This window comes from Schistocerca gregaria, unplaced genomic scaffold (genome assembly GCF_023897955.1).
Source record: "Schistocerca gregaria isolate iqSchGreg1 unplaced genomic scaffold, iqSchGreg1.2 ptg000835l, whole genome shotgun sequence".
In the NCBI taxonomy this organism is placed as follows: Eukaryota; Metazoa; Arthropoda; class Insecta; order Orthoptera; family Acrididae; genus Schistocerca; species Schistocerca gregaria.
Window position 1 is genome coordinate 40001 of NW_026062200.1, and position 7500 is coordinate 47500.

General features: G+C 49.6%; 1 pseudogene; it reads left to right on the top strand.

Moving 5' to 3' along the window:
- The window catches only part of LOC126322770 (large subunit ribosomal RNA), a 2972-nt pseudogene extending 608 nt beyond the window's left edge, over positions 1-2364 (top strand).
- The last annotated feature ends 5136 nt before the right edge of the window (positions 2365-7500 follow it).

Here is a 7500-nt window from a genome sequence, read left to right on the forward strand (position 1 = left end):
TTCTCCCCTAGTAGGACGTCGCGACCCGCTGGGTGCCGGCCTACGGCCCGGGTGCGCAGCCTGTCCTTCCGCGGGCCTCGGTTCGCGTCTGTTGGGCAGAGCCCCGGTGTCCTGGCTGGCTGCTCGGCGGTATATCTGGAGGAGTCGATTCGCCCCTTTGGGCGCTCGGGCTCCCGGCAAGCGCGCGCGGTTCTTCCCGGATGACGGACCTACCTGGCCCGGCCCCGGACCCGCGCCGCTGTTGGCTCGGGATGCTCTCGGGCGGAATAATCGCTCCCGTCAGCGGCGCTTCAGCTTTGGACAATTTCACGACCCGTCTTGAAACACGGACCAAGGAGTCTAACATGTGCGCGAGTCATTGGGCTGTACGAAACCTAAAGGCGTAATGAAAGTGAAGGTCTCGCCTTGCGCGGGTCGAGGGAGGATGGGGCTTCCCCGCCCTTCACGGGGCGGCGGCCTCCGCACTCCCGGGGCGTCTCGTCCTCATTGCGAGGTGAGGCGCACCTAGAGCGTACACGTTGGGACCCGAAAGATGGTGAACTATGCCTGGCCAGGACGAAGTCAGGGGAAACCCTGATGGAGGTCCGTAGCGATTCTGACGTGCAAATCGATCGTCGGAGCTGGGTATAGGGGCGAAAGACTAATCGAACCATCTAGTAGCTGGTTCCCTCCGAAGTTTCCCTCAGGATAGCTGGTGCTCGTACGAGTCTCATCCGGTAAAGCGAATGATTAGAGGCCTTGGGGCCGAAACGACCTCAACCTATTCTCAAACTTTAAATGGGTGAGATCTCCGGCTTGCTTGATATGCTGAAGCCGCGAGCAAACGACTCGGATCGGAGTGCCAAGTGGGCCACTTTTGGTAAGCAGAACTGGCGCTGTGGGATGAACCAAACGCCGAGTTAAGGCGCCCGAATCGACGCTCATGGGAAACCATGAAAGGCGTTGGTTGCTTAAGACAGCAGGACGGTGGCCATGGAAGTCGGAATCCGCTAAGGAGTGTGTAACAACTCACCTGCCGAAGCAACTAGCCCTGAAAATGGATGGCGCTGAAGCGTCGTGCCTATACTCGGCCGTCAGTCTGGCAGTCATGGCCGGTCCTCGCGGCCGGCCGCGAAGCCCTGACGAGTAGGAGGGTCGCGGCGGTGGGCGCAGAAGGGTCTGGGCGTGAGCCTGCCTGGAGCCGCCGTCGGTGCAGATCTTGGTGGTAGTAGCAAATACTCCAGCGAGGCCCTGGAGGGCTGACGCGGAGAAGGGTTTCGTGTGAACAGCCGTTGCACACGAGTCAGTCGATCCTAAGCCCTAGGAGAAATCCGATGTTGATGGGGGCCGTCATAGCATGATGCACTTTGTGCTGGCCCCCGTTGGGCGAAAGGGAATCCGGTTCCTATTCCGGAACCCGGCAGCGGAACCGATACAAGTCGGGCCCCTCTTTTAGAGATGCTCGTCGGGGTAACCCAAAAGGACCCGGAGACGCCGTCGGGAGATCGGGGAAGAGTTTTCTTTTCTGCATGAGCGTTCGAGTTCCCTGGAATCCTCTAGCAGGGAGATAGGGTTTGGAACGCGAAGAGCACCGCAGTTGCGGCGGTGTCCCGATCTTCCCCTCGGACCTTGAAAATCCGGGAGAGGGCCACGTGGAGGTGTCGCGCCGGTTCGTACCCATATCCGCAGCAGGTCTCCAAGGTGAAGAGCCTCTAGTCGATAGAATAATGTAGGTAAGGGAAGTCGGCAAATTGGATCCGTAACTTCGGGATAAGGATTGGCTCTGAGGATCGGGGCGTGTCGGGCTTGGTCGGGAAGTGGGTCAGCGCTAACGTGCCGGGCCTGGGCGAGGTGAGTGCCGTAGGGGTGCCGGTAAGTGCGGGCGTTTAGCGCGGGCGTGGTCTGCTCTCGCCGTTGGTTGGCCTCGTGCTGGCCGGCGGTGCAGGATGCGCGCGCCTGCGCGGCGTTCGCGCCCCGGTGCTTCAACCTGCGTGCAGGATCCGAGCTCGGTCCCGTGCCTTGGCCTCCCACGGATCTTCCTTGCTGCGAGGCCGCGTCCGCCTTAGCGTGCTCCTCCGGGGGCGCGCGGGTGCGCGGATTCTCTTCGGCCGCCATTCAACGATCAACTCAGAACTGGCACGGACTGGGGGAATCCGACTGTCTAATTAAAACAAAGCATTGCGATGGCCCTAGCGGGTGTTGACGCAATGTGATTTCTGCCCAGTGCTCTGAATGTCAACGTGAAGAAATTCAAGCAAGCGCGGGTAAACGGCGGGAGTAACTATGACTCTCTTAAGGTAGCCAAATGCCTCGTCATCTAATTAGTGACGCGCATGAATGGATTAACGAGATTCCCGCTGTCCCTATTCCCGCTGTCCCTCTCGTCGCGTGCGGTCGAGCGTCGCGTGCGCTCCCGTTCTTTCGGCATTTTGGGTGGGAAAATCGAGTGCAATCTTTGTGAAATTTGGCACAGAGTCTCGCGTTGTGACATTACAACCCGTGTAGGAAAATCTTTTCCCTCGCTCTAACCGATCTTGTGTTATGGTGACTTTTTCGAAAGTGGAAATTTAGTGTTGTGTCGTCTAAATTAGTGAAGTTGTGGTATTTGTGAAGTGCTTCACCGACGCAGACTACATCGTGGAACGTCGCTGATACATCACCTGAGTCGTCGAAAAGGTATTTGTGTCAAAGTTTTTCAAAAATCGATGTTTTCGTAAAGCCATGACTTACCACAACCTCGTGAATTCTTGCAACTTCAATGGTACTGGACAGGCGCTGTAATTGTATTTCATATGTAAATCGGCAGTAAAGTCAGCCACTGTGTCTAGAAAGTGCTATTTTGGTGGTCGTGCCTTGCTCTTTGTCTCGCGCGGTTCTCCGCGCGCACCGCATGCTTTTAGAAATCCGTTTCCATCCGAGTAGCTTCAATCGTTATCTAGCTTTCAAGCACACGGATGCATTCTTCAGGCTTTCCTCTAACGGACAGTGTGTAAATAAGTGAAGCTTTCATTGATATTTTTAAAGTTACAGGCGACCAAAGCGAAGAACGCGTGGTAACCACGTGGCGACCGGAAGTTGCCGATAGTCACCCAAAGATAGGGTGCTGGGGAAAGTTCAAGACCACCGATTGATAGATGTTCTTGTACTCTATCAAACGACATAGAGAAACTGTGGTGTACCTTTCAGAATACAGCTGTTTAATTGATTTTCCTACGCGCGCGCACACGCGCCGTTGTTCTGCCGCGCCTATGCAGTAATCCGTTTGCATCCGCCTGACGATAGCCGATAGCTCTTGTGAACGCATTCACTGCTGTTCTCCATGTGACTCTCTATCCAAATATGAAAAGAGAAGTGCACATTATTTTGTGTGTTTAGGAGCTATAGGCATTGTAAGTGACGACATCGAAGCGGCCACGTGTCGGACCGCGCGCACATCGCGTCTCTGTAGTAATCCGCTTGCATCCACGTGACGGCTGTCGGTAGCAGGTTTGTATGCATGGGATTGTGTTCTCCATGTATCGTGCTATACAGTGATGTAGAGGGAAGCACTTTTATCCTCGTGAGATCTATAGTTACTGGTACTGCAAGCAAAGTTTCCGAAGCGGCCGCATGGTTGTCGGGAAGTGCAGATTTCTTAGGTTAAATCGTGCCTGTAGGAAACTATCAAACACGTGGTGCCGTACCCTTTTTCACCTCCATACTGTTGACATAAAGAACTAGTGGTTCCTCTGCCATAATATAGCAGCGGAACAGTATTTCTTTATGGACTACGCACACGCGCGGGCAACGTGGAAACGGGAAGGAACAGAGAACTCATCACTGAGTAGGGCTCTTATTGAAGAATTGTCCCTCTCGCTCGCCAGCCACCAATGATACCAGCCTTTCTGTCGACGTGTATAGTATGCCCTGACATTTCGGTAGGCCTGTCTTTACATCTTCTGTTGTCTGTTAGGTTAAAACACTCATTAACATGAGAAAGATCGCGTGCAACATGTGTCTGGAATTATGAAACTGTGTAACTATGTGTTAGGCTAGGAAAGGAAACTGTGTAACTATGTGTTAGGCTAGGAAAGGAAACCGAAAAGAATATCGAGTGCAGTGACAGCTCTCTTGCACGACGCCGATGGTAGGAAAATGTGTGTTAGGTTAGGAAATGTGACTGAAAAATAAACTTTTGCTGTTATCACATAAGTTTTTTTTTTTTTTTTTTTTTTTCATGCTAGATTAGGAAATACTCTCAGAGTAGCTAAGTCGTATGTGTATGTGTATGTGTATGTGTAGCTGTCAGCTCAGCATGAACGTCGGCGATAGGAAATAAACTCCTTGGTGATTTAGCATCGTAGGTTAGACGGGTCCCTTATACTTCTCATGTTATTATTAGGTTAGTAACTCTACTCTTTTTTTTTTCTCTCTAGGTTAGGAACTCTACTTACGTAAGAAATATCATGTACATGTGTGAAGGTGGAAGAGGATAGGATTAGGTTAGTAACTCTACTGTTCTTTCTTTAGGTTAGGAACTCTACTTACGTAAGAAATATCATGTACATGTGTGAAGGTGGAAGAGGATAATGCCTGACAATTAGAGAAACTTCCCTCAGAAGTTTTCTGTACCCTGTAGTGTTCTCATCACGGGTGGAAATCTAAGCCCTGAGGAACAGAAGAGCTCTGTAAAGCCGCCCCAGGATGGGGCCCAGTAAAGAAAATGTAGACACAGTAAAGGAACTGGGCCGAAACTCCATGAATCAAATTGACAAGGAAGGAACTAAGATATGTATCGACCATCAGGAAATGTCAAACATAAGAGAAGAGATGGAGGCGTTTCTGTTTAATGAGAACAACAAGATAAACAACGCCCAGAAGAAATTCATACTAGGGAAACTGTCAGTATACGAGCAGATACTGAAGAAATATGAAATGGAGATTCTAGAGCTATCAACAGAGCTGAGGTGTGTCAAGGCCACTGTAAATACATCTCCTGTACAAGTCGAGAGCTATGCCAGCAAGGCAGCGGCACAACCATCAATACCGAAAAACGAGCCCAGGAAAACCCAGCAACCAAAAGTTCTCATGATTAAACCAGCAGACGGAGTTCAGAAAACAGACAAAGAACTTCAAGAAACAGTAAGGACGCTAATCGCCACTTCACTAAAAGATGTGAGGATCTCAAAATGTAAGGCAGTAAAAGATAAAGGCATTGTTCTTGAGGTCCCAAATGATCAGGATGCAGAAAAAATAAGGAAGTGCGGAGACATAGCTCAGTCCGGAATTGCTATATCAGATCCAAAGAAAAGAAACCCAAAGGTAATCATCTTCGACGTCCCAAGACAGACAACAGAAGAGGAGCTGAAAACCGAGCTGTTTGAGAGAAACCTCTCCAGGCTCAACATATCTCAGGATGAGGTGATGGATGGCATGAAGGTGCTGTTCAAGACTGGCCCGAAGGAAAGGGAAGACGTAAACTTGGTTTTGGAGACAACACCAGAGCTCTGGAATAAACTAACACAGCAAGGCCGTGTGTACATAAACTGTACATCACATAAAGTGAAAAACTACAACAACATAAACAGGTGTTTCAAATGCCAGGGACATGGACACACAGCTGCCAAGTGCACAAGCGCGGAAAACATCTGTGGTCACTGCGCAGCATCTGGACACACCTACAAGGACTGCCCAATGAAAGATCAGCCAGCACACTGTGCAAACTGCAAGCGTGCTAAGAAGCCACACAACCATGCCGTAACAGAGAAATCCTGCCCAGAATATAACAAAGTCAAGGCCATAATAACCTACAGAACTGATTATGGCCAGTAGGGACGATGGGCCTCTGCAAACTGGAAGAAGACAAGGGACCAGCACACAGAACAATGTCATTAAGATTCTCCAAATAAATGGGCAAAGGGCAAAAGTAGTCCCAGACCAACTGGCACAGAGAATAAATGAAGAGAATGTGGATGTGCTGTTGATCCAGGAACCCTACTGCATAAACAACAAAGTAGTTGGCTATCCCCCAAATTACCAGCTCATCTATAGCGCCAAACACGGAGCAACAAAGGCAGCTATAGCAGCCCGGTCGCAGACACTAACAGCAATGCAGCTCACAAATTTCTGCAATAGGCACATGGCTGTTGCTAGTGTAAGTGGGAACTTTGGCGAGATCTACGCAGTTAGCCTCTATTGCCAATATGGTTCACCTGTAGAACAGTTCCTCAAAGAATTGGACGTCATCCTGGACAAACTGAGTGGGAAAGCAGTAGTCATAGGAGCTGACACAAATGCCAACTCACCAGTCTGGCACAGCCAAACAACAGACGAGGCGGGCAGAAAGTTGGAGGACTTTATCTCTCAACATGGTCTTCTAGTTATAAACGAGAGATCGCAGCTAACTACTTTCAGTGGGCCCAATGGGGAGAGTAACATCGATGTTACAATATGTACACCCTTAGCTGCCAGAATGCTGTGTAGGTGGATGGTACACGAGGAATGGACATCGAGTGACCACAGGGCAATCACTTATGAGGCCAGAGTACCACAGAGAATGAGGGCAAAAGAAGAACTTCCAAATTATAATACTAGCTGTGCAAAGTGGTCAATCTTTGATAGACAGCTCATCAGTGCCACAGAGAACTGGCTACAAAACCCACAGGAGGGGGTCAACGAAAAAGTAAACAGACTGCAGGTGGCAGTCTATGAGAGCTGTAAAAAATCAATGAGAAGGAAGAGACAGGTGCAAAATCCAGTACCATGGTGGAACACAAAGCTAGCAAACCTGCGGCGGGACACCATGTCTGCACGGCGATTACTACAACATACACGCAAAATTGAAAATGAAACTGCTCTGGTAGCTGCAAAGAGAAACTACAACAAAATTAAAAACCGGTTCAACAAGGAAATAGCCAAGGCAAAAGAAGAGACATGGAAGAAGTGGGTCTCTGACTGTGACAAAAACGATCCATGGGCCATAACGAGAAGAGTACTCCAGCCAAAATATGGCACAGAGAATGTTGTTAGCAACATTAAAACTGGGAACCAGACTCTTACCATGACATGGGAAGAGACTATAAAATCACTGCTCCAAACCCTCTTACCTGATGACGATGCGGATCAGGATAGTGAAGATCAGCTAGTTGTGAAACTCGAAAACGAGAGTTACAACAATGTGGAGCTAGATCCAGACTTCACAACTGAGGAAATAGGCGCTGCTATTAAGGCCTGCAAAGCAGGAAGAGCAACAGGTCCTGATGGCATCGATGATGCAGTAATCAAAAGGGTATGGCATACCAGCCCTCACCTCCTCTCAGAGATATATAACACCTGTCTGCGGGAAACGAGAGTCCCAGAAACATGGAAAAAAGGAAGATTGTGCATACTTCTGAAATCGGAGGACAAACCAAGGGATGAACCAAAATCCTACCGCCCAATATGCCTTCTCCCCATCCTAGGGAAAGTCCTAGAACGGCTAATTGTAAATCGTCTCGAGAAACGATATGAGGAATCGGACCTGAAGGCCCCAAATCAGTTTGG